We start from the raw sequence: 26,832 nt of genomic DNA on the forward strand, positions 1-26,832 counted from the left end.
CCTAGTTCAAAGGAGAGTAAAGACCTAGATAGGCTTCCTGGCCCCATTCTGTCCTGTGATCTTATATTACCTATAAGTGGGGTGACCATATAGGACAACATGAAATCTGGGACACTGCCCCCCACTCCCCTCAAGTCAGCAGTGCTGGCTGCAGACAGAGGCAGGAGCAAGGTGGCATGGTGCAACTCTGGTATCTACACAACAGTGAATAACTTCAGAAGAGTAGTTAGTTTTCCTGGTACAATTTTGAGCCATTCCAGGCAGGTTTAAACCACAGATCTGTCTGCTTCAGATTTAAACTGCATTTAAAACAGTTTAAGTGCTGTGTGTGTCCATACTCTCTGGTTTCGGATCATTTCCCAGTTTCATTAACTGTGAGATTCACCCCCTTGAGAAACTCTCTGAAGACAGCAGAAACTACAGTGATATATGTAACATGATGCCAAGCATTTTCCAAGTCTGATGCCAATCAGCTCTGCTTTCTCATTGGAGAGTGAGACATATAATTTATAGAGATCATTTGCATATAGGTTTTGCTTGTAAAAATGAATCAATTATATGAAAGGGATATGATAGCTTCTGCACCGTTTCTATGTAAGTTACATTTCCTGGTAATAACTCTGTGCTTCATGTACACACCTGGCAAGGTACGTTTTCATGGCCTCTGGCAATGGGTAATTTCTGAAGAAGTGAGAGTTTGCCAAGAAAGGTTTAATATCAATTATTGTTGGCCCATGCCCATTCCCTGTGCCAACTGAAAATAACCATACACAAACTCACACTTTCTCCATTGTACAGTAAGCCAGTTAGAAAAGGAGGTGGTTTTAATAACAGCAAAATCAAAACACTATAATTGGAATCCAGCTATGCAGCCCCTAAAGCACTGTATAAAAGAAATCTGTCAGCTTGATAAGGGAAAACTAAATGGAGTCTGGATCTGGTAAAACCATGATTTGCTGCTTAAGACAGAGGAATGCAGATCCACTGGCTTAGGAGCAGACTGTACAGTCTACTGACAGCCAGACAGATTGGACATAAAAGGACCGGATGATGGGGACCTGTCTTTCGCTGATGTAGACAGCACATTCCACCCCAGGCACAATTGCTAGTTTGCAGCAAGGGGAATAACAATGTCTGATTTTCCTTTAATTTTGAACAGTCCCAGAGGCAGCCCCAGACATGCCTATCCCTGACAAGGAAATCTATGTGGGAGGCAGCAGTACAAGTTGTAGGAGGTCCATTTGCTAACTGTATGTCTGGAAGTGTAGAGAAGGAAAACATGATACCCTGAAAACATTTCCTGGCTAAGGAACAAGATGGTGGGTACAGTGGTCTTCAGTAGCAAACTGGGTACCTATTACCTCTGACTATATGCTGTCAGGGAAACCAGTTTAGTCAGCACATATGATTAATAGATTCGTAGAAGTTAGGGGCTGGAAGGCACCTCAGAGATCATCAGGTCCAGCCCCTTGCTCAAGGCAGGAAAGACTGCTGAGGTCAGTTGACCCCAGCAAGGTGTGCATCCAGTCGTCTTTTGAAGATACCCAGAGACGGTGATTGTACCACCTCTGGGGGGAGTCTATTCCAGACTCTGGGCACACAAACCATAAAGAAGTTTTTCCTAATGTCTAATCTGAAACCATCCTCTATTAGTTTATGACTATTATTCCTAGTCTTCCCATGGGGTGCCTTGGTGAACAGGTGTTCTAGCCTCTGATGTTGTTCATTGCTCATATACTTAAAGGCTGCCACCAAGTCCCCTCTGAGTTTATTCTTCTCCAGGCTGAACAGTCCCAAGTCTCTCAACCTCTCCTTGTATGGTCGGTTTCCAGACCTCTAATAATTCATGTGGCCCTCCTTTGGGCTCTTTCCAGCTTCTCCACATCCCTCTTGAGTTGCGGCACCCAGAACTGGACGCAGCACTCCAGCTGTGGCCTTACCAATGATGAGTAGAGCGGGAGGATGACATCCTTTGCCTTGCTTGTGATGCATCGGTTGATGCATGCCAGAGTGTTGTTCACTTTGCCAGCTATAGCATTGAACTGGTGGCTCATGTTCATTTTATGGTCGATCGTGACCAAGTCTCTTTCGGTTGTGATGCTGGCTAATGCAGCACGACTGAGCCTGTAATTAAGTTATGGGTTATTTTTCTACAGATGGAGCACTTTACATTTCTTGGTGTTAACCATCATCAGGTTTAGATCAGCCCACTTTACAAGCTTGTCCAGGTCAGCCTGTATCCTCAACCTGTCTTCCAGTGGAACTGCACTTCTCCATAATTTGGTGTCATCTGCAAACTTTGCCAGTACACTTTCCACACCTGTGTCCAAATCATTGATGAAAATGTTAAAAAGCACTGGTCCAAGTACTGAACCTTGATGGACACCACTGGTCACCTTTTGCTATGTTGACTTGGTCCATCTATTAACACTGTCTGTATCTGACGTTGGAGCCAGTTCCCTAGCCACTGGACCGTTAAGTTGTTGAGGCCACAACTTGCCAATTTTACCGTGAGTACATTGTGGGAGACCAAGTCAAAAGCCTTTTTGAAATCCAAGTATATGACATTGACCTCATCTCCAAGTATATGATGTTGACCTCTTGATGGCATACGTCTTCTTCATCCTGACATCAAAGTAGAATTATAATCGTACCCTGGAGACAAGCAGGCTTGTACCAGACTTCTACAATGCTTGGAGTCACTGGCAAAGCCCTGAACATCAAGCCATGTAGTGACCTCAGCCGCTACCTTGTAACTTTTCTAAGCAGGTCAGAATATACAGCTGGGGCCATATTTTTTGAAAGGGCTCAGCCCCAATTTGCATACCAAAAATGGGTGAAAGCAGCTCTGTATGTTTGTCACTGAGCTGCTTTGAACTTTGGGTCATAAATACCTTGTAACATCTGGTCATGGGAACCTCTGATTTTGGACATTTTTGAAAAATGTGACTGTATTTAATTGCCTAAATAGGATGTAAAGCTCATTTGCAAAATCTGCCTTGTAGTTCTTTAGAGATAATCGCTGGTGCAGTTAATTCATTTAAGATCAAATCTGTTTGGATTGCTGGGATAATGTGATATCTCAGTCCAGTCTGCGCCTTGGAAATAACAGAATCTGAACAAAACTCATCATCTCTTGGACTCTGTTTTAGATAGAATTCAAGAAGTAGGAGCAAGTACACAGTGCTATTGTGATTGCAGGTTATTGAGACTCAAAGCTGGGTCATTTCAAGGTCAATATTCTCTCTTAAAAACAAACACCCCACTCTCCCAGGAATTATTTTAGAAGGCAAAGAAGGAAACAATTTTGGAGCAAATCCAGTGAAAGATAAATACAAAGAAATTAAAATATGCTTTAAATTGGTACACAAAATAAATAGCTTGTTTTCAACTCATTGCCATTCAGTTAGGAATCACCCTGTAAGACAAAAGCATCAGACCAATTATTTGTTCATTCTGCTGTTGTGATGTTTGGTCTGCCTATTGCAATGTAATATAACGTGGTGTTGCAGCATCCTGAGACTGCATTTCATGAGCCTCATGAAACTTCAAAATGTTTATCAATCTTGAAAGCAATGTATATAAAGTATGGACTTCCTATGTGTAGGGACTTACATAACTCGTGACAAGAGGAAACAATTTTCATGGCTTGGTCATGGCCTGAAGAGCTGATTTCAAGGTCATTTCACTCTCCCTTCAGTGCTGATTGGTGGAGAGGCCCTGCGGGGAGGATGGATGAAGGAGCAGCCTTGGCTGCTGCCCTTTGTGCCTCCCCACCTGCCAGTGCCTTCCCCTCTTGGGTGGGCAGCGAGGCTGGGCTTCAGCGGCAGTAAGGACCACTAGCTCCCACTGGGGAGCCAGCATTTTATTTTTATCAAAGTTTTTTCTTTTAGGTTGATTTTCTGGGAGATCATAGCCAATGCCATTTTTTCATGGCAACTACAGAGATCGTCGTTTTTTGCAGGTTCCGCGAAAACTGCAAAATCATGATTTAAGTAGCGGCCTTCCTATGAGCATACTGTAGCAGACCTGGAGAACTCTAATCAAGCTGCAGCCTTCAGTTAATAAGCGTTGTTATATTTATATTAAAACAGTACACATATAGCCATTCATTGTACAGTGAACAGGAACACAAACAAAAAAAATGCTATTTTGACAGACAAAAGTTAGGAAATGCTTCCAAGGCTAAAGTTAGAGGGCCTGACCATAATCCCTTTGAAGTCTTTTTTCACTGACTCCAGTGCATTTTGGATCAGGATAAGGCTGGTGCTAAACTGAATCGGAACTGAGTAGTCCCAAAATGGGGGTAGTTTTTAGAAAACCATCCATGCTATTGTATGATGAACTCAACAATTTTTTTGTTACAGCTTATAGCACCGATTACATGCTATGCATGAAACCACCTAGCACCTATATTAAGATTTCTGATGGAAAAGCTCTAAGAACTTTAAAAAGGAAATGGTAATATTTATTTCATTTGTATGATTGAGCACAGGAGGTAACGTGTGCGCCCAAGGTCAAAGAAGAGGTCACTGGTAGTGACAGTCCCAGTTTTCCATTTACCACATGGAGGGGATGCTAAATTTAACAGAAAAAACTCCAAACTGAAAACAAAACACAATGAATTCTGTGGCTTTACGTGCCCACATAGAAAAGCTATGGTGTAATGGTAAGCTTATTACAGTCACGTTACCATCTTAAATTGAAAAACAGTGGAGCCAGATATATCCTCTGGGATGTCCACAGGAAATACACACCCAAGAACTGTATATTGGAATCATGCACGTACTAAAGAGCATTGATTTGACTGCAAATAAACAGCTTTTAAATAGAAAGAAATTTCTAGAAAGAAATTTAAAAGAAACAGATGGTGGAACTGGGAAGGACCTCCTTGGGTTATCCAGGCCAGCCCCTAGCAGCAAGACAACACTGTCCTCTGGACCAGTGGTTTTCAACCTTTTTATACCAGGACCCCTTTGTAAACATTGATGGCCTGTCCTGACCCAGTGTCCCTCACTCCTGACCCATTGCCCCCAGCCCCAGCCCCCCAGTGCGTGCCGCAGGGGGGCCCAAGCAGCCCCTCGAAGGCTGGAACTGTGACAGCCCAAAAGGGAAAGGCTCCATTTTTAAAGTTCGTTGATCCGTTTTTTTTAAAGTTTGTTTGCGACCCTTTCATATATGCTCGCAACCCATTTTTGGGTTGTGACCCATGGGTTGAGAAACACTGCTCTAGATTGATTTTTTTGGGGTGTGTTATATGGTCTTCACTTGGCCCCTTCTAGTATCAGAGCCTCTGTGGCAAATTATTTCATTTCACTGGCCTGTCAGCTTTCCTAATGTTTACTGGTTTCAGGACACAGTAGCCTAAGGACTGTTTATATTATGTACTGTTATATTATGGGGCTGCTGCCAGTAGCATAAGGTGGGGTAGGAGAGAGGGGCATGTGCTCTGGGCACTGCCTAAGGAAGAGGCACAGAAAGAGATGGGGGTGGGGGGTGCCTTACTCTAGATCCCCACCTAGCTTGCACTTCCTGACTGCACACTGCCATAGTGTGGACAGGATGTGTCAGAGATGGGGAGGCCATCATAGAGGACAGTCTGGTTGTCCTCTGTCTTCTACTGATATGAAACTGGATGCCTTTATGTCCTCTATTTTTCTCTTGAAGAGAAAATCACAAAGGCGTCGGGTTTTGTATCATTAGAGGACAGAGTAGCAGAAAACTGGAATGTCCTCTATGATGGCCATCCTAGTCATAAAGCACAAGGCTTTCTGGGGACTGTGGTTTTGTAGAGTGGCAAAAATTCACTGCTGCTGGGAGGAAAGAGAGGGAAGAGAATTGATCCTATTTTTTGCTACTGAAAAAATCAGCAATTTTGCCCATCCTCCCCGATGGGTTTCAACAGCAAAAAAAAAAAAAAAAAAGGTAAAAGCTCCAAGCAGTAGCAGTGATCCCCGCTGCTACTCAAGAACTAGAGTTCCCAGAATGCCTTGCAATCCATGACAAAGCCATATTTGCTCTTTGCCGCTGCTGCTGTGGGCTAACTTGTGGGGTAGGGTAAGAGAAAGAGAGAGAGAGAGATCTGCTCTGGGCACTTTATTTACGTGATATGCCTCTGGCTGCTGCTACCAGTTTTGCATGCCTCCACAGTGGAGATGTGGAATACAGCAGCAGATATGTGTGTGTTAGAAGCAGTCAATTTAGCTACTCCATCTCCTTGAATGAGAGTTTAGCCAGCAGAGAAGAACTCTATATTCAAAAGCAGGTGGGGGATGAAGCCGAAGTTGGTTGTTTATTCCCTGTTCTTTATTCCCAGTTCCTTATCCCTTATTCCTGGTTCCTTTTTCAAAGCTAATCTAGACCCCATATAAACTTGTTATTAATGAATTACACATCATAAAGAGAAATAATTTCATTAGCAATGTATATATAGTAATTAATATGTAAAATAATATCCCACATCAAGTACAGAGTCCTAAATGAAGGTCAGATTAGGATGGGATTCTGGGGCAAAATACTTCTTGTGCCATCCCAAACTTCCTGTCGATGCCACTGGAGGACTGTTCCAAAGAACCCTGACCACAGTCCTGCCCGGCCAAAGCATGGTTTGGCCATGCCAGGCTGCCAACAGACAGCCCCTGTGCCCACTGTACTAAGTATAATGTCTTGAATAAGGAACTGGCTTTTGGGCTCAGGTATCCAGGTTGTAGCCATATTGGGCTAAAGGAAAAGGCAATCAGGACTCATAGTAGAGATGATATCTTTTATTAGACCAATAAGAGTTTTGCAAAAAAATTTCTTTAATTGCAAACTTTTGGGCACAAACACCCTTCATCAGGCATCAGAGAAAAGATTGTAAAAGTTCTTCTAGGTAGAAATGAAAGTTCATATTTCATAGGATTTCACAGAGGAGTCAATAGATGGAAAACTCCTCTGAGCAGGCAGTTCATAGCTGGTATGGAGCCTCTCACCTTCTGTGAGGATCTGCGATGATGCAAATTACCTTGAAACAAAGGCAGGAGCAGGTGACCCTGGTGAGGTGACTGTCTAGTCTCCTCTTGAAAACCACTAGGGTAGGTGACTGCACCATCTCTGGAGGGAGTTTATTCCACAGTCTGGACACTGGACACTGTGAAGAAGTTCTTCCTGGTATTAAGCCTGATGCGGCCTTCCAGGAGTTTGTATCCTGGTCTTCCCCAGGGGTGCCCTAGTGAACAGCTGTTTACCAAGCTCCTGATGCACTCCTCTGGTATAGCAGTAAGCTGCTATCAAGTCCCCTCTCAACCTTCTCTCCTTTAGGCTACAGAAGCCCAGGTCCCTCAGCCTTTCCTTGTATGGCTTGCCTTGCAAGTCCCTGATCATATGGGTGGCTCTTCTCTGGACCCTCTCAAGTTTTTCCATGGCCTTATTGAAGTGTGACGCCCAGAACTGGGCACAGTACTACAACTGCAGTCTCACCAGTGCTGATTACAGCGGGAGTATCACTTAGTTTTACACGAGATGCATCAGTTGATGCATGCCAGCGTGCTGTTTCCCCTGCTGACCACCTCCTCACGCTGACGGCTCATATTCATACGATGGTCAATCATTACTCCCAGGTCCCTTTTGGCCATGGTGCAAGTCAAGCTGTCACCTCCAAGCCTGTATGTATGTTCAGGGTTGTTTGCCCCCAGATGGAGCACCTTACATTTGAAAGTGTTAAACTTCATCTGGTTCTGATCTGCTCAACTCTTGAGTCTGTCCAGGTCCGTCTGTATCCCACTTGACATGGGATATTATTTTACATATAGTACATATATATAGATAATGAAATTCTCTCTCTTTAGGATCTGTAATTTATTAATAATGATCTTAAACTTGGTTTAGATTGCCTTTGAAAAAGGAACTGGGAACTGGGAATAAGTAACCAACTTCAGCCTCGTGGTGGGGGGCATGGGGAGGAAGGAGGGATGAGGGTGCTGACATCATAATATTTCACATGTTCTACCTGATATAAACTACCTCAGTGGAAGCTGGAGGTGCAGATTAAGTCTAATTTGCTGAACAACTAATTCCCTTTTCCTTCCTTTTTTAATGTCAAGTAAATAATATTTACTCTTTAAGTGAGAAATAGGGGGCACATCTACACGAGACACTTTCTGTGCATTAACTTAATGACACAACACAGTAGCATGGTGGTTAAAAACCATGCTAATAGTCTACTGTGCAGTGTTATTAGCAGGGATAGGGGTTTTCTGTTTCTCATGGAAGAATGGAGAAAAAGATGGATTTTCCCTCTTTACAGGAGGAGGCGGGGTCAAGCAGGGGGCCCCATGTGCATGTGTATATACACATAGCCACCAGGTGGCCTGGAGAGCAGCTCCCGTAGGTAAGGGGAGGGGGGTAGGAATTGTGGCCTCCATAGGGAGGGAGGGAAGGAAGGAGTTGGGCAGGGCTGGGCTGTCGCCCAGCTGGGCAGCACGTGGGACTTAGGGCCCAGGGCCTGGTGATGGAATGCACAGTTGCAGGGCCCCAGCGGGAAGCAGGACGGGGATGTGGGTGGCTTGTCCAGGGTGTGGGGTGATGGGGCCCTCTTCCTGCAGCTGCATGCACTCCCAGGGGCGTTGGGCAGGGGCGGGTGTGGGCTGCCCACTGTGGGCTTGGGCTCTCCACCCTGCTGCTATCCTCTGGAGTCTCTGCAGCCCAGCGAGTGCGACCCTGGAGCTGCAAGGCACAGCAGGGCCATATAGGGAAGCTTGTTGCCACTGCGAGCTCTGTGCTGCCCCGATGAGCTCTCCCCTACTTGTGTGGCAGCTGTGAGGGGCACAACCCTGTGCCGCCATCTCCACTGCTATTGTGTGGGCAAGGGGTGCCTTGCCAGGGCAGTGTGGAGCTCACAGCAGCAATGAACTGCCCCATATGGCCCCACTGTGCCCTGCAATGCTGGGTCACACCCACTGGACTGCAGAGGCCCCAGTGGAGGGCAACAGGGAAGGGAGCCCAAGCCCACAGCGGGCAGCCCATGCCCACCCCTGTCCCACATACAGATCTGGAGAGTGTGTGCCCTGGCAGCTGAAGGGGGCAGGGCACTGTGGGTCGGGGCAAGGGGCACCAGCAGGCCTGGATGGGCTGTGGAGGAGGGCAATTGGCACCACTGGGGCAGGGGGCTGTGGGTGGGGAGTGAGGGACCTGGACCTGCATTCTGTGAGCTAAAAGGGGCAGGGGGAACTCTGATTTTCCATGATAAAAAACCCAAAATCAAATACCAAAATTTATAGGCATTTAAAATGTATTTTATTATAGTGGTTGAGGCACTGGTAGGCTTCCAAATTGCTTTAAAATTGTAAATATATCAAGAAAACATTGTGTTCAATTGATACTTATATATATATATAGCGGCCTTTCATTTTGATTATGGATTTGGGGGTTTTTAATCAGAGAATTTGTGAATTTTTATCAGGGAAAAACAGAATCCCAGATTTTTAGGCTAATGCACAGTAAGCATAACAAAATTGTTAGTGTTCTGCATTTTCAGTTTTTATTTAAAAAAAAAATTCTGGGAATTTTTCAGGGTTTATCTTTGAAACATAAAAAATGGGCTGAAATTGGGATAAAAGGAAGAAAAGAAAAGAAATGAAAAAAAGTTGATTTAAATCAGGGAAGATAACATGTTTCCACGGTGGTGAGGGAGGGACTGGAGTAAGGCTGGGACTAGTGAAAGGGCAGGGGGAGGGGTGCAGTGCAGCCTGTTGGGCGCTCCTGGGGCTGCAGCAGGGAGCAAAGTGGGGGGAGCTGTCAGTGGGTGCATAGCATGGGGTGGGGTGGAGGGGCACAGCTTTTGCTGCCATGTGCCCCCTGGGAGGGCTGTGGCTTGGGGAGTTGTGCCAGGCTCTTCCCGGGGTGGGGTAGTGCATGCTCCTGGATCTGCATGTAGGACAAGAGCAGGCTGCCACCCACCCCAAGCACTGGGAAGAGCCTGGTGCCCCATCTGCCCCAGCAGCCTGCTTTTGTCCCATACACAGATCCCCCAGGAAAAGCTGGCACAGCTCCCCAGCTTGTAGCCCTCCCAGGGGGTGCATAGCAGCAAGAGCCACACTCCCCACCCCATGCCCACTTACAGCTCCCTCTGCTTTGCTCCCTGCTGCAGCCCCAGGAGCTGTTGCCAGGCTGCGCCGTGCCTCTCCCCACTGCTGCAGGAGCCTGCTGCCAGGCTGCCCTGGTGCTTGGGGGAAGGGCAGAGTGGTGTGTGGCTGGACTTGGAAGGGGTGGGGGGACCCAACCCTGACCCCAGCACTGGCCCCTCCTGCCCCAGGGCAGGGCCGCAGCTGGAGCCACTGGATGCAGCTCGGACCTGCCTGCCCTGGGAGTGATTCCTGCAGCCCCTTGTGCCCCAGCTGGGGTCAGAGCTGGGAGCCCCGTGCCCCCAGGCAGCAGCTCCAGCCACACTCCCCTGGCCTCTGCATGTTCACCGTCACTCCCCTTGCCCCACGTGCGGCTGCTGCCACCACCCCCCATCATTTTTTTTTATTGATTTACACTGAAAAATGGGTGTAAAAAAAAAAAAATCAGTTAAAAACTGAATAATTTCAATTAAAAAAAAAGAGGTAATTTACTGGTGAAATTCAGTAAAAACTGAAGATGCGGAACATAAAAAATAGTGTACTGGTGCTACCACTTAGTAACTCTAGTTACTGTGCATTTAGTCAGTACTTTATTAAGTAAGTACTAAACTAAATGCGTGGTATCTAAGGCACATTAATGAACATATAGATGTGCCCAGTTAGTAGTTAATCAAGTTCTGAATGTAGCATAATTGCTAAGTACCATTAAGATGAAATATAGGTCTATTGAAGTTAATGAGAGTTTTGTTATTAACTGGAAGTTTCACCCTTAGTCTCAGATGAGAAGTTATTTTGTTCAGTAATGTTTCAAGGAAAGAGGCCATTCTTTAATCTGTATAATATTTATAACATAATGTCTTCTCTTCCTGATCCCACCTTCAGGACATGTTTAGTTTAATCAATTCCAGTTAAATTACTATATAAGAAAAAATATTTGGTTCTCTTGATCCATGTATATGAGCTCAAGCGAAAACAATGCAAATTGGCTGTGATCTCATTAACTGCTATTTGTACTGCTTAGTGGTTTAAACCCCAGTGATATGCTTGGCAAGTCAACTTCTAGCCCACCTGTCAGTAACAAGCTTAGCACCTCTTCTTTGAAAAGCCTCCAAAATGGAGAGAAAGAAGGTTCCCAAGAAGGCAGCCTAATGTATACTGGGACATGCTGAGGGAAAAACCACCGAATTCTCAGCAACTGTATTTCCAAACCATTTGAAATTTTCCAGAGGTAAAAAAAAAAAAAAAAAAAACATGCTTTCCCAACCCTAGGGATATGACTAGGTATTTCTATTGTCTACCTTTGGTCAGTCTGTAATAACTATTGAAAAGTACAAGAGTACGGATTCCATACACCTTCATTGCAATCACACTAAACAATGCAGGTAAGTGAGTGGGAGAAGAACCAATGTTAAGAAAACATGACTAGCTCCACAGAAGCAGCGTGAGGCTGCTCCAGGCTGGTCTCTGTGTACCTGCTTTTGAGCCCTTGGTCTTTGGTGTGCTTGACAGTGGCCATAGGGGATTAGCCCAGGGTGGCCTCACTGGCCAAATGGGTTTGAGGTATGTCAGTAGGCATTAGTGGAGAGAAGGTAGGTGGCAAGGGGACATGCTGGTCGGTTCTACCACTGACTTACTGTATGACCTTGATTAAGTCTCTCAACTTTTGTTTTCCTGTCCATGCTATAAGCTCTGAGGCAGAAGCTGCCTCTCTCCTGCTGTATTTATACAGCCTCTTGCATAGGCAGGCCCCCAATTGCAGGTATCATTAAGGCCTTGATCTTAGTGCACTTCTGCTGGCAAAACCTTGGGTGTGCTTGCATACAAAGTCTCTCTCACTCCACTTTGCCAGCAGAGTTCAACTGTATCTGCTGGGTGGAGTATGGCATCTGCCACTGTCCATGGTGGCTGAAGTTGGGCGTAATCACTCCCATGCCTCTAGCTGGCTGCTACAGTCCATTCAGTGGTTGGTGCCTTCCCGGAGTCCACTTCATGCTCTGGCAACACAGATACCGAGGGCAGCTGTGAGGAGCTTCCAGAAGCTCATCAGTACATACATGCTTCACCACAGGGAAGGAAAACAGAAAGGAGAGTAACAAGAGGTTACTTTGAGAAATGCGGGAGGCAAGGTTGATGCGAGACAATTTAAATCCTTCCTTCTTCTCTGGTAGCAACAGTGTTCATTGTTTCTTTGTCATTGTTTCCATAGATTACACAGTGCAGATGCCTGTACCTACTGCCTGGCTCCTTTAGGTTTTCCCCTGGTTTTATCAGTCTCCTGTGAATAATGCAGAATCACACAAAAGGTATGCAGTTTTTCAAGTACAGCTCAGACTGGGTAAAAGGGAATCATTTCTCTTTTCTTACATGTGACAAGAACATTGTACCCAGCAATTCAACTAGATGAAAAGTCAATTCCTATTATAAAAAAGTTACCACTGGAAACTACAAATGCTACAAGACTGATCATTCAGCCTGCCTAACCTCCCAAAAAAGACTAAGTTAGTAGATGACTTAATGATGCTTAGAAGTTACCAGATTAAGCCTTTGCCTTAACCTTGTATATAAGAAAATATATTTTGAAGAGTTAGTGTGCACTACTTCTTTCAAGCTACAGCTGTAGAAAGAGGGCTTGAGGTTGGGCTTAACTCTGCCTCTGGGCCTGTTTGGCTATAGAGGGTTGTTTTCTATTAGGATAGTCTTTGCTGCTCTTTAATTAGACCATAGCAGGGCGTTTCGTGGGGTTCTGGTGTGTTTTACATGTTCTGCTGTTGGTGATGTCTGTCTGTCTGGAAAGAGCCTTGAGTCTTTTCATAGTACATTCACCCGAGGAAAATGTTCCTTTGGATGGAGATCCAGATACCATTTTGCTTCTATAATTTCTTTAAGGATTAGGAGTTTGCTTCTTTGTTCATTCTTTACTTATAAGGTTTAGTAGGGGGAAGGTCCAGAAAGCAAATTCTATGCACTTTAGGCCCAAGGTTTGTCCTGTATACCAACTCAGATCTGAATAGGGACATGAAAGATTGTTGAAGGGTAGATTTGTAAGCAAAATAGGATACTGAAAGCAGGTGAGAATGTAATGGGGAAATAGTTGTATAGCCCTAGGAAACCAGAATTGCTCCCAAGGATAAGGATTTGAAAGTTGACTCTGCTTATTGTGTTAATACCTGTAGACCTTGCAATAATAAGCCAATATGGATTTAAGGAATGACTACAATCAGTTTCTTTCCCCCTAACCTTGGAACATCACCCCAGCTATGCATTACAATTAAACCTGTTCCAAAGAATAAAGGCAGATCTTGGAGACTGCTATTAATCAGGATAGTAGCTGCTGTCTCAAAAGGTAGAACAGCATTACAAGTGTAGCAATAAGTGTAGTTCAGTGTTCACCAACATAAAGGGGCCAGTTAGGGGAAGAAATAGAGTTGTGCTGAGAGCAGAGATCCACCTGCACAGAAGACTGAGATTTCAGAGCTTCTGATCTAATTTGGAACAAGACCTGACACTCAGAATTCTTCACAAAAAAAAATTCCCAGTTTTGTTTCATGTTGATCAACATTTGTCAAAATATAAGATGTCCTCCTTTTTACTTTATGTTGCAATGATTTAAGTGAAAAGAAAAGAAAAAAACCCCACCAAACCAAACATCCGGCCCGCGGGCTGCATTTTGCCCACCCCTGACCTAGGGTGACCATATGGGACAATGTGAAATCTGGGACACTATCCCCACCTCCCCAAGTTAGTGGCGCTGCTGCAGGTAGAGGCAGGGTGAGTGCAGGGCATAGTGGTACAGCTCTGGAACTACTATTAAGGCAGCTAAGGGAGTCAGTGGCTTATTAATGATCCAGTGTTCTTTACTTCACAGGTGTTAACAATCATTTCCCCTTTTTAATGGCCATACCACTAATCCAGCTAACCTATTTTAAGGGAACTTTGCTGTCTGTTGGGGCTCCCAGCTCATGCTGTTCCGCTTCTCTGCCCTGTGCCTGGGATGCTTGTTTTAATTTTCACTGGCTGTGAAGTACAGGACCCTCTAAGCCAAATCATGGTGTATGATCACCCTGTTAATATTAGGATGCATCCAGGTCAGCCTCCACAGTGCCCGCTAGTAGCCTCTTTTGTCTCAGTTTCCACCCAGGACAACTTCTTGTGGTTTCAGAGCTACAGTACCTTTACTGCAATGACTTGACCTTACAGCTGAGCTACAGAAGAAAGAACCTGCCCTTTCCACAATGTCTACATCCAAAACAAAGGAGCCTTCAATTCCCAGGTTCATTTCTCAGTCTGTATCAAACAGCACACCTAAAGGATTCTTCCCTGAAGCCCTCCCCCGCTCTCATTCTCAATAGGCTGGATCTGTATTCCTAGCCTATCTCCAGCCATCTACTAGGAATTTTATGCTTCCAAACATATCAAGGTCTTCTCCACTGAGGCTGGCAACTGTCTCAAGTTGCCTGATTCCCCCACTGATGAGGATCAACTGGGGAGGTGGTAGATAATTGACTCATCAGTCATCACAGGCAAGCATGAACCCAACTCCCTTAATTAGGTAAGTAAAAATTACTTGTCATACTGCCATAACTCTATTGCTACAGAGTGGCTGTGGGGCTTGAGATGTATGCATTTCAGATACTTTGGGTGTATCTGCCACATGTATGGAAAATTCCTCCCCAAACCTCACTGGTGGCCAGCTAATGCCTTTAGCATTACAGTGGAGAACTCCTGGCATTCTTTTCTTTTCACAGCATCTGAAGAAGTGAGCTTGGGCTCATAAAAGCTCATGCTACACACCTCTGATTTAGTTAATGTATAAGGTGCAAATCTGCCTTGCCTTCATCCTTTTCCTAGTCAGTGTAACCACATAGGATATTGCCATCCCTTCCATACTCCCCAAACAACCAGGTATGCACAGATGTGGGTTTTCCAGAAATTTCTGAACTGGGAATTTTTCTGAAAAATTTTCCAATGCCTTAAATGGAGCATGAGCTGACTCACATTTAGTAAACAAAACTAAAAAAGTACCCCATGTTAATTTTATGTCCCAATAGCCACGCGTATTTGAACTGAAATACTTGATTAGGAAAAAATTAAGTATAGCACACTTAATGTGGTTTAAATGCTATATTAAAACAAATTATGTGGAAAGAAATTATTTTATTGGGATACTTGTAAAAATGTAAAGACAATACACAATAGCATGAACTTCCCTTACATTGTCTGTTTAAATTTAAGAAAAAAACTGAAGGCACTGAAAACTGTTGACATACTAATTTTAGCACACCCAAAGAACTGTGCATGATATGCCATGGTTGAAGGTCCACTCATCTACTTCAACAGAGTTTAACTCTTTTCCACTGAGGTCATTGCAGCACCTCCAGTTTCACTGCCACTATCTGCAGAATCACTTGCACTACTTATTAGTTTAATTTCAGAACCAGGTAGAGGCAAATCTGATTCAGAACTACTTGAACCACATTCTCTTTTTCTAAAGGATGGCTTTACCAATGAGTCTATGGGCAAGGTCAACTTATGATCACACCGAATCTTCTGCACTAATTCTCCAGAAGGAAGAGATTCTGAAAAATAGAAACAAGCTTAGTGGTGCACTCATTTTTTAGTCTATTCCTCTTTTTTGTCTTGAATGAGCTGAAATCCTTCCAGTTCCATTCACAAGAAGCTGCTGTTGGTGGAGTGCTTAGGATGTTTAGAGGAATCGTGGACAACAGTCGGGTGTTACGGTATCCCTGCGTGAGAGGAGACATATTCTCTGCTGCCCTCCAAATGATGTCTTTGCTCCAAAGTTGTTCTTTTGCGTGGTACTCGGCAGTGTCTGTCATCACAGCTATTTCGTCAATGTTGGGAACATTCTTAGCTAATTTCATAATTGTATCGAGAGCAGTAGATAATTCATCTCCTAATAAATGTTGCCCTCTGTATTCAGGATCCAAAAGGTTTGCTGCTAGATGAACTGGATGAGAGCAAAACTCAGATCTCTTAGTAAACATTTGTTTTACTTCTTTTTTGGATAGAGGTGAAGAAGGCAAAAGCTCAATTAGATTTTCATTCAGTTGTTTGAATATCTCTGGAATATTTGAAAGGCTTGCTGTATCTCCTTCACGTTTCTGGACAGCCAGTGAAACTGGTAGTAGCAAATTGAATACTCCTTGATCTAGAACCCAGAACACATCATTATTGAGAATCTGCTTCTGAATGTTCACTGGGGTGCTGTGTCATCAACCGAAGCACACTGCAAACAGTTATTTGTGCACAGCAAACTATGTAAATACTTTGCAGCTGAGCCCCATCTAGTTTCTCCTGGCAATAAAAGGGCAATTTCCTTCCCCTGCTTCTCTTTCTGTAATTTCTTCAAAGTCTGATTAGCAATATGATGATTGTTCAATACCTTCACAATCGCTTTGCAGTTTGCCAATATTGTCTTCATGTAGTCACACTTACTATGTCCTTTGCCAGAAGATTCAACCCATGAGCAAGACAGCCAAATACTATTAAATGAGGATACTTTCCCTTTAATATTTGCCATGCACTTTTCATATTACTCGCATTATCAGTTACAAGGGCCTGTACCCTGGAGGGACCTGCACTTTCAATCTCTTAACTCAGTAATTTGGCTATGTATTCCCCTGTATGACAACAAGATTTGGTAGCAATTGCTTCCAGGAATGTTGGTTCAGGTGTTGCTAACATAATGTTCAATAAAGGATCTCCTTGTGTATCGGTCCATCCATCTGACATCAGAGTCAGTGATTCTGCTTGACCAATCCTTTGAATAACCATTGTTTGAACTCTGTCATACTCTCTATCTAAGAGAGAATGTGATAAGCGATAACATGACAGTAACTTATACGATGGGCAAATTAGTTTGTAATGTTCCTTCCAGTATTGACTTTCAGTTATGGAAAGAGGTGCATCACTTGCAAATATAGCTGGAGATAATGTCTCAACTGCTTTTTCTTGATCTTCTTTTGACATTTTGTCCACAAAACCTGATAAAAAGCTTGGCTGTCTTGAACAGCTACTTATGGTGGATCGCCTATCTGGTGACAGTGATCTTGAAAGAAAGGATCCTGCTTCTTCTTCCCCCAGATCTTGCAGCTCACCATTTTCATTTTCCATTTTTTGCAAATCTGCTATTTTACTTGACCTACCAAGTTCCTGCAACAAAAGGGGGAAACGATTTTTTATTTTAGCCTATTTTAGTCTGGCCTCATCCATCGGAAGGAAAAGGAGAAGTGGCAGGGAGCTTGCTTCCCCCCTTTCTGCCAGAAAGAACACTCTGCTGCTCAACTTGCCGCTCAGTTGTCCTGGGACTGCAGAGCCAAAGGGATGTATAGTCTGGTCTCTGCCATCAGCCAGAAGACTAAGCTTGCTCTGCTGGGTTGAAACAGTTAACTATTTGTCTATTATGTAATTTTAAAAAAAAATTATTGTTAAGGCTAAGCCAAGTTGGGTACTTAGCGCAAGCAGAAAAACAGGATACAAATATTTTAAATAAATAAACAATAATCCAGAGTTGCATGAACAGCTTTTAAAATTATAACATTTTAAAACAATACGGATGCTAGTCTACGCTGTGTGTTGTATGAAGGAGCGAGACAAAGCTCACAGCATGAAGGGCCAGCAGGGCTGCAGCTGGAGACCAGAAGGGAAGGAAAATACACCACTTCCGGAGCAGCATCTTGCTCAGGCTTGGAGGAGGGAGGCTGCCGAAGGTATTTCTGGCCCCAGAGAGGTGCAGAGCAGGGTCAGTTCCCTGCAGGCTGCAGAGAGAGAGGAGCAGCAGGCAAAGACTGCAGATCCTGCCTGAGAAATGCTGGGGGAGTGACCACATGGGGCTGGTGGTAATCTCCAGAGGGCAGCTACAGCTGAGGACCTGGAGCACAAGGCCTGGAATAATCTCTGGAGAGGAGTTTTTCAACACGGGATCTGGAGGAGGGCCTGAGGGAAAACTATAATCACAGGTAGAGCTTTCCTGCACATGGGGGAGACCCCAATGACACTGTGAACATTCATAGGGGTGCAGAGAAGGCCAGCACATTGCAAAGACTGGACTAAGGGATTTTGCCTTGATTAGGGCGATTGGGATTTTGAGTACCTGATCCTGGGTGAAAGGGACATAGACGGAGCCTGACAAGAAGGCTGAGAAACAGCAGAGGTTTTCTTTGGTTTTTGAGCACAGGCCAAAACCAGCCCTGGAAGGGTGTACCTAATAGAGACCCAAGGTCATCCTGGGGTAGAGGGCTAAAAATAAGACCACAACAGGCAGCACTGTGACCTGACTGCAGAAGAATTTGTGAACACCATCTGGAGAGGCTAGGCATGGGTAAAGGGGAGGTTTTGGAGCCCCACAGAAGAAATGGGGATCGAGACCAGGCAGGATCACCATGGGCAGTGCCTCCTGGGAATATACATCATCAAAGTCACGGCAGGAGAGAAAACTTAAGATCCACTTTCTGGCAGATCAGGTGATCCAGAGCCAAGGTCCACCCTGTTGCCACCTGTAAGCAGACGAGCTCAGGGCCGTGGTAGCAAGCCCTATAATACTTAACGCCGTCACATGTTGTTTAACATATTCATTCGTTTATTTACATAGGATTCCTGAAGTAGACTTTTCTCAGATGATGTTGTTCCACCACTTCGTTATATTAGCTTTCTGTATATAGCTTGTACTCTTTCAGGACAATTTCTACATGTTATTAAATGTTTCTTCATTCTTGTTGCATTGTTAGCATACTCCTGCCTGCAATATTTATATTTATCAACTTTCTTCCTTTCCTCAGTGGCTTGAACCTCACTATAATGATGCCACACAATAGTTTGTTTGTTTTTTTCTGATGAGGCATTATTATGACTACTTCAGACCAAAAGCACTAAAAAACTAGCAGGTCTTATGCAAACAGTTCCAACTTCCCCAACTCAAGAAAAGAAATGAGACACTGCTCTGTGCGTTTGCTGAACTGAAAGTGAAACAAAAATTAATCACAGTTTTAGTTTTGGTTTTGCTTTCACTTGCAGTCTGAGATGAAATAAGAATTTTAGCTTTGGTTTTGATTTGACCTAAACAGCCAGTTAGGTGAATTCATAATTTGATTTTTGGTTTGGATTATTATGTGAGTATATTTACCCTTCTGTTTACAAACCAATAAACCATATATGTACTATCTCACACAGTTTCTAGGGATAATCACCTGAAAACCATTAATTTCACCTTTGAAACTGCTAAGCTTGCCTAATATTGTATTGGCACCCATTCTTTGTTATTAATGAATTTTATGAAACAATGAATTTTTAGAAATGGAAAATTTCCCACAGAAAAATAAAGCACTGGAAAATTTTCCATGGAAATTTTTTCAGTCCCACATCTCTGCATGTATGTTCAAGAAATATGTCACACTTAGAAATTAAACAGCATCAAGTACATTACAATCTTCCTCTTATTGGAGTGGATATACTGTACTATACTATACTATACAGGAATAAGATAACATTCCTTTAAATTCCCTTGTTTGGAAAAAGAACAAGGGTAACGTTGGACCCTTACTAAACTAAGTGGGGTACCTGATAACTGACACTCAGGAAAAAGCCAGTCTCCTTAATGACTACTTTGTGTTGGTCTTCCATCAGCCTAGTGGGATCACCCGGCCTGAAAAGAGGCAGAACCACCAGAGAAAAGGTGAACCTGTGCCCATCATTACCATTGATCTTGTGAGGGAATACCTTAAGAGGCTGGACATCCACAAATCAACTGGCCTGGATGGAGTGTACCCAAGAGTGCTAAAGGAACTAGCTGAGGTGAGGATATTCAAGAACTGGTGGCACTTGGGCAAGATGTCTGATGATTGGAAGAGGGCCAACATGGTGCCTATCTTCAAGAAGGGGAGAAGAGAAGATCCAGGGAACTACAGGCCAGTTAGCTTGACCTCAATACATGGAAAGATCCCAGAAAAAATTATCAAGGAAATCATTGCCAATATCCTAACAGAAGGTAATGTTCTGAGAGAGAGCCAACATGGCTTCATGGCAGGTAGCTCTTGTCTGACCAACCTGATTTCCTTCTACGACCCGGTGACGCATCACCTGGACAAAGGAGAAGAATTGGATATCATATTCTTGGACTTCAAGAAAGCCTTTGACCTGGTGTCCCATGATGTCCTCATGGAAAAATTGGGGAATTGTGGCCTAGACAAGTTCACAGTCTGATGACTGGGGAACTGGCTCTGTGGAAAGACCCAGAGAGTTACAGTTGATGGAAATAAATCAACTTGGCACACTGTAACCAGTGGTGTCCCACAGAGCTCTATTCTCAGACCTTCAATGTATTTATAAATGATCTGGAGTCGGGTGTTATAAGTGGACTGGCTAAGTTTGCTGATGACACCAAACTATGGGGAAGTGCAGCCACCCTAGAGGATAGGCTGGCAATCCAGGCTGACCTCGACAGGCTTACAAGGTGGGAAGACCAAAACCTGATGGCTTTCAACGCTGAGAAATGCAAGGTGCTCCACCTTGGGAGAAAGAACCCACACCACACTTACAGGCTCAGCAGTGCTATGCTAGCTATCACTGCATCTGAAAGAGACTTGGGGGTCATGACTGACCACAAGATGCACATTAGCCACCAAAGCAATGCTGCAACCAGCAAAGCAAATAAAACTCTGGCCTGCATCTTCCAACGTAGGTGAGACCACAGCTGAAATACTGTGTCCAGTTCTGGGCTCTGCAATTCAGAAAGGATGTGGAGAAGCTCAAGAGAGTCCAGGGGAGAGCCACGTGAATAATTAGAGGACAAGAGAGAAGGCCTTATGAGGAGAGGCTGAGAGACATGGGGCTCTTCGGCCTGGAAAAGCATAGGCTCAGGGGTGACTTGTGACAGCATATAAGTATAGAAGGGGTGCGCACCAGGAACTGGGAGAACATCTGTTCACCACTGCACCCCATGGGAAGGCTAGGGCCAATGGTCACAAACTCCTGGAAGACCTTTTTAGGCTGGACATAAAGAAAAACTTCTTTACAGTCCGATGCTCCAGGGCCCGGGATAGATTTCCCTCAGAGGTGGTGCAGCCACCTACTCTGGATTCCTTTAAGAAACACTTGGATGCCTATCTTCCTGGGATCATTTGACCCTGCTGACTGCCTGCCCTTTGGGCAGGGGGCTGGACCCAATGATTTTGTGAGGTCCCTTCCAGCCCTAATGTCTATGAAATCTATGAAATATTTTGTGAACCCTCTTGTAGTACTCAATGTGTTCTATGTTTCAGAAACAAACCAGAACAGCAGTGTAAATATGCATGCATTACTTGCTGTGTATATTGACTAAATACAGTTTACGGCTTATAAGAGAAGGGCACAACATACATTGACTAAGGGATATAGTAATGAAGGGGTTATAGAATCACAGAATGATAGAAAATTAGAGTTGGAAGGGACCTCAGGAGGTCATCTAGTCCAACCCCCTGCTCAAAGCAGGACCATACCCAACTAAATCATTCCAGCCATTGGTTGATCATTCCAGCTTGTGGCTACTTTGGCTAGGAACAGGAAGGAAGCACGGCAGATTTACACCTTACCAACTAACAAAATAAGATATGTACAGCATGAGCTTTTGTTGAGCTAGGCCTTAAAAACATCCTAGGATGGAGATTCCACCCCTCTCTAGGTAACCATTCCAGTGCTTCACTACCCTCCTAGAGAGAAAGTTTTTCCTAATATCCAACTTCCCTTGCTTCAATTTGAAATTATTGCTCCTTGTTCTGTCATCTGCCACCAGTGAGAGAAGTCTAGCTCCATCCTCTTTGGAACCACCCTTCAGGTAGTTAAAGACTTATAAACCCAGCCTCAGTCGCCTCTTCTGCAGACTAAATAAACCCAGTTCCCTCAGCCTCTCCTCATAAGACATGTGCCCTAGACCACTAACCATTTTCGTTGCCCTCCACTGGACTCTCTACACCTTGTCCACATTCTTTCTGTAGTGCAGGGTCCAAAACTGGACACAGTATTCCAGATGTGGCCTCACCGGTGCAGAATAGAGGGGAATAATTACTTCCCTCAATCTGCTAGTAATGTTCGTACTAATGCATCTCAGTATACTGTTAGCCTTCTTGGCAAAAAGGGCACACTGTTGACTCATATTGTTCACTGTAACTTCCAGGTCCTTTTCTGCAGAGCTGCTGCTTATCCATTTGGTCCCAAGCCTATAGCAGTGGGTGGGATTCTTCCATCCTAAGTATAGGGCTTTGCACTTATCCTTGTTGAACCTCATGAGATTTCTTTTGGCCCAATCCCCCAATTTGTTGAGGTCTCTCCGAATCCTAGCCCTACCTTCCAGTGTATCTACTACTTCTCCAGATTGATGTAATCCATGAACTTGCTTAGGGTGCAGTACATCCCATCTTCCAGATTGTTAATGAAGATATTGAACAAAACTGGCCCAGGACCGACTCCTGGAGCATTCCACTTGATACAGCCTGCCAGCTAGATCTTAAGACCTTGATCCTACCTGCTGAGCCCGACAAACTAGCCAGCTTTCTATCCATCTTACAGTCCATTCATCCAACCCATACTTCCTCAGCTTGCTTGCAAGAACACTGTTGGAGACCATATCAAAAGCCTTGCTAAAGTCCAGGTATATCATGTCTTCTGTTTTCTCCACATCCACAGAGCCAGTCGTGTCGTCATAAAATGTATTACGATTATGCATTAAAGCAAACAGACCTGAGATAATCACAGCGCCCCCCTGGTCTATATTTTGTCCTATAAATGGAATGTAAAACAACAACTTCCTCTCTCTCAACCGCATGCCTTCACCTGGACATACTGTACACATCTGAACCATTGCCAAATTAGCCAGAGAACTATTCCACAGGAAACTAGTGTCTTCTGGAACCCTTTTGTTTATAGAAATGACCACTTTTATTTCCTTTTTAAAATTTTGTTTTGAAGTTGGCCTTTGAGAGACATCACAACATGCCATGGCTTTGATGGGGGATGTAGCTGGCTAATGACATTTACAGCCTTTTCCTGTGCTCTTATTCATATTATGTATTGCACTACTGCCTACAGGCGCCATCTGATACTGCAGTGGTATATACAAAAGAGAGAGACAGTCCCTGCTCTGGGGAAGTCCCTGTCTAAATTGACAAGATAAAAGGAGGGGGAAAATAAACAGGCATAGGGAGGAGAAGCAACTTTCCTAGGGTCACAAAAAAGGGAACAGAAACTGTCTCTTACCCCACAGTTCAGTGCTGGCTCCAATGGACCTCTCTTGATATACATTGCAATGCCCATGTTTCACATGCTGAGCCTTACCAGTGCTGTAGTCCTCATAAAAAACAAAGGCTTGTCCACATGAGAGGGCTGCTGCTGTCACTGCTAAGCTGAGGAGGCTAATGACAGAGCCCCCTTGTAGAGATGCAGCATATGGCAGCAGAAGAGGTTTTATCTCCAGCTGAGCTATGCCACCCCCCCAAAAAACCAGAAGGTTAGCTAAACATAGCTGTATCTAGATAGGGGTGTTTTTCTGGCATAACTGTATCAGCTACCCAACATAGCTATGCTAGGAAGCCTCGTATGACACTGTAGCAAGAACTGGGATCAAACCCCTGCTACGGACCTGCAGAGTCAGCCAAGCCAGCAGGGAACTCACCTGAGCGTGCCTAGGAGACTCATTTGGCCACCAGTGCACTGAGGAAAGGGCCTGGGGACAAAAGAAGGAACAGTCCTCTAGGGGTCCAGAACCAGATGTCAAAAGGAGCCTGCCATTATTAGCCCGGAAGATTGATAAGGCAGTTTAAGAGAGAGCCAGAAGAGGGACTGGTGTTCAGCTTTCCTTGAAGAGAAGAGAGTACAGCAAAGACAGGGAGCTGCCCAACATAGCAAAGGCAGGGATTTTGGGGGAACCCAAAGAAGGATTTGCACCATAAACCTGAGATAAGAAGAAAGAAGAGTGGGGATTCATTTATAAATCCCAAATGAATTATAGTAGAGATTAAGAAGAAAGAGGGATTGATTTATGAACTTTGAATGACTTGGTGGCTATAATTGAGAAACGTGCCTTAAATTAATTTATAAATTTTGAATGACTTATAGTTGTCATGAAGAAATGAGAAGGGGATTGATTTATGAATTCCAATGGATTTATAACAGTGATTAAGAAGGCACACAGTGAGTAAATTTGTAAAGTTTCAATGAATTTGTGGAATTAAGAAATGATAAATAAGTTGATCTGTGGACTTATTAAATGAATTCATGAATGTCATGAATGAATGCACATAATAGATTGAGCAGTAAGAACTGAATTAATGTTGTGTTTACAGATAACCAATTATCTTGGAACCTGGATAGTAATTTAGTGAAAGAAGAAACAAGGGCAGTGAATCAATGAATGAAGGAATCCAGGGTGGCCTTGAGAGAGGCTCCCAGCAGGGACCCAAACATCAGACTTGTGGGGGTCTTCCACCACAGGCTTGAGAGGAAAGGAGCTGTTGTGAGATCACTGAGTACAGACATGGGCCTTTGCACCGCATTGACATTCACTGGCCTTCTCCTCACAGGCTGGCGCCAGTCAGCACAATTGGGTTGGTCTTCCTCACTCTTATGTCACCTGCCACGACTTTGATGACTTAATTAAGGGAGGAGGGATGGTGACTCCCCAACCCAACGTTGACTGGCACTTGCTCCAATGTCAGATCAAAATTTCTTTGCAAAGGAAAATAAAGTAAACAAAAAAACCTTGCTGTCCTTACAGTGTTTCTTCTTCTGTTGCAGGGAACTCAGAGGAATCCTCTCTCCTTTCCTTGCTTTCACCCCACAAGTGTTTAATTGCTGGAGCTGTGAGCAGGCGGGGTTTTTTGTCTTCACTCACAGTAATTAATGCTGTGCAGCTTACTTGACTGCCCATGGTGGCCAATTAATGTGGAAAACTGTTTCTCTCCTCTCTTTTTCTTTTCTTTTTAGTTGTGAGCTCCTCCGAGCTTGCAAGACTGAACAGGTTTCTTACCCCATTCCCAGGGACTTCAGTCTTGGGCAGCAGAAGGGTATCCACCCTACTTGCCCGCACCGTCCTCTCCTTCTATACTCCCTCCTCTTGTCCCATCCCAGGACTGGAAATAGCTCTGGCTGCTTAATTAGGCCAATCTGTCTCACCCAGTGAGGTGATAAAGAGGGGCCAGGGCAGACCAGGAGTTCCTGTTGCAGCGTAGTTATGCCATTCCAGCTGGGCAAATTCCCCTGGCTAGGGGCCCACTCTTGGTAAGCACTCTTGGGCTCTTCACAGGGGTAGGGTGTAGGGCAGGTGGAGCCCTGCAGAAGAACGAATTATTCAGCTAGATGGACCCTCACTTAAGGAGTCATCCAATGTCTCCAAGAAAATCAATCCATTAGAGTGTGGCAGGCAAATGAGAGGGAGGAATGAAGGTCTGGTGTGTTCCAACATAGTGGTAACTCAAAAGTTTATGCACCCTCACAGACACATACACACATGTAAGACAAAGACTAAGCCCTCAGATTTCTGTCAGATGATGGAATTACCCAGCCAAAATGGTGCCACAGGATGTGTGTGAGAGATTGTATGCCTCCATTTGTCTTTGCTGCCCTTCCCAGTCTGGTGGTAGGTTGCAGTGATGTAACTAGGGCAGTGCAGCAGGGGCAACCACCCCAAGCATTGAATTTTAAGGAAAGTGGAAAAAAGAGCAGCAGCCACAGCTACACCATTGCACCAACTGGAAGTAGCCACTACCCTTGTGTGTGGCAGCTGTCCCTTTGTGCCATGCTGGTGGCATAAAAAGGAGCAGAAGCAGCTTTTGGGGAATGCATCTGCCTACCTCCTCTTTCCGACCAGCCCTGGCTTAGCTCAGCTCCAGGACAGAGATGATCTGTATTTGAATTCCACCATTGACAAGTCCATTAGGAGCAGGGCACCACTGCATGGTCTGCTAAAAAAATCCTGTTCTGCCAGCTGAATGGTGGCAAAGGAGGGCAGGGTGGTTTTGCCAGGCGATTGTCCCAAGCACAGCAGCAGCGGAACATCAGTTCTCCCCAGGAAACCACAGTCATCTAACACTAGGCAAGTCAATATTTCATCCCATTACTATAAAAGTTTCTCATGCTTTTTCAAAGGTTGGACTGCACTTTAACTGAAGAATGTCTTGGATGGACCACATAGCCACCCATATAGCAGCTGCCTCTGTGGAAAAAGTCAGGTAAGTTCTTAGCCACCTAATGTGATATAGTAAGTTCTGAGCAAGGAAGAACCAGCAGCACAGCCTACATTTTCAAGAATGGGCACTGAATTTGGAGGCTTTACTTTTTCAGGGGCCAACTTGAGACACATGCTGTAAGCACTGTTTATGTTACATACTGTATTGTAAGAGACGGTCCCTAGGCCTTGTCTAACTAGAGAAGACAGGCAGAGCATGGGAGTAAGGAAATATTATTGCACTTGTTCTATAGAATAGGACCTGAAGCAGAGAATAAAGCCACAAGGACTTTCAGCAGTGCTAACCACACAAAAATCCTATTAAATAGACTACGGTTATGAGTACTCCCAGTGCCTGAGAAAATGAGGACCAGTGCCCCTCCAGTTGAAAACCAAGGCACTCAAACGTACAGGTTGCTTCTGAAAACCATGTGCATAGTCAGCTCTCTGTAGAACTCTCCTGCAGGCAGTGCCCCCAAAAGCACAGTCTGAGAACCTCCTGTGTGGATTGTGTATGTGTAC

The 26,832-nt window shown here is 44.4% G+C and overlaps 2 long non-coding RNA genes across 2 annotated transcripts; one reads left to right on the forward strand and one right to left on the reverse strand.

Annotated features, from left to right (window-relative positions):
* Positions 1 to 3,610: 3,610 nt before the first annotated feature.
* Positions 3,611 to 10,496, reverse strand: LOC109287243. The gene is made up of 3 exons (XR_002094789.1): positions 10,485 to 10,496; positions 5,269 to 5,275; positions 3,611 to 3,690 (listed from the first exon to the last, which is right to left on the reverse strand). It is a non-coding gene; the product is annotated as an uncharacterized LOC109287243 (long non-coding RNA).
* Positions 10,497 to 15,377: 4,881 nt separating this feature from the next.
* Positions 15,378 to 19,243, forward strand: LOC109287244. Its single transcript, XR_002094790.1, has 2 exons — positions 15,378 to 15,408; positions 19,158 to 19,243. It is a non-coding gene; the product is annotated as an uncharacterized LOC109287244 (long non-coding RNA).
* The last annotated feature ends 7,589 nt before the right edge of the window (positions 19,244 to 26,832 follow it).

The sequence above is a fragment of the Gavialis gangeticus genome, unplaced genomic scaffold (genome assembly GCF_001723915.1).
Source record: "Gavialis gangeticus isolate Ggan-Ray unplaced genomic scaffold, GavGan_comp1, whole genome shotgun sequence".
Lineage (NCBI taxonomy): Eukaryota > Metazoa > Chordata > Crocodylia > Gavialidae > Gavialis > Gavialis gangeticus.